This window comes from Tupaia chinensis, unplaced genomic scaffold, assembly GCF_000334495.1.
Source record: "Tupaia chinensis unplaced genomic scaffold, TupChi_1.0 Scaffold149011_1, whole genome shotgun sequence".
Taxonomy (NCBI): Eukaryota; Metazoa; Chordata; class Mammalia; order Scandentia; family Tupaiidae; genus Tupaia; species Tupaia belangeri.
Genome location: NW_006208857.1, coordinates 730698 through 731379, shown reverse-complemented (window position 1 = coordinate 731379; position 682 = coordinate 730698).

Sequence of the window (682 nt, the reverse complement as noted above, 5' to 3'; positions counted from 1 at the left end):
TTTTTTTTTTTTTTTTTTTTTACAAAAAGAGGCTATGCTTCCACCTGATGGGGAGGTTAGTTATTTTGTTAATGTGTAACTAAAAACCTGCTCTCGCACAGGCAATTCAATCTCTGTGCCGGAATCTTTATGTAGACATCTTTGTACGCCAGGATTTCATCGGTGATAATGGAACTGTACCGTCCCGTAGTTGGAGGATTACTGCACCTGCACACGCGCACACGCACACACACACACTGCTGCAACTCCTTAGTACTGTCTGAACATCTCCACAAAGAGCTTCCCCATGCTTACTCAAGCAGCTCCACTGCCTCTGATCCTTTTACATCAATTTATTTCTATACAATGTTCTAAAAACACCCCTTGGTTTGTACATAAGTTTTTTTTTTCCTTCATCTTTAAACTGATTTATAACAACTGATTTCCTGATTTTTAAAAAAATTTTTTCTGAAATCTCCCATGACTTAAAAAAAAAAAAAAAAGACAAAAGGAAATAAAAATGCTGTGGCCAGAAGACATGGTGGAAGGGGGGGAAAAGGCAAAAATAAAATAAACATCAAGTATGAAAATTCTGAGATAATGCATTTATAAACACAGAAATGGTTACAACAAAGACGGCCGTGATGAGTGGAATATATATATATATATATATATATATATATATATCCGTGTCTCGCATCTG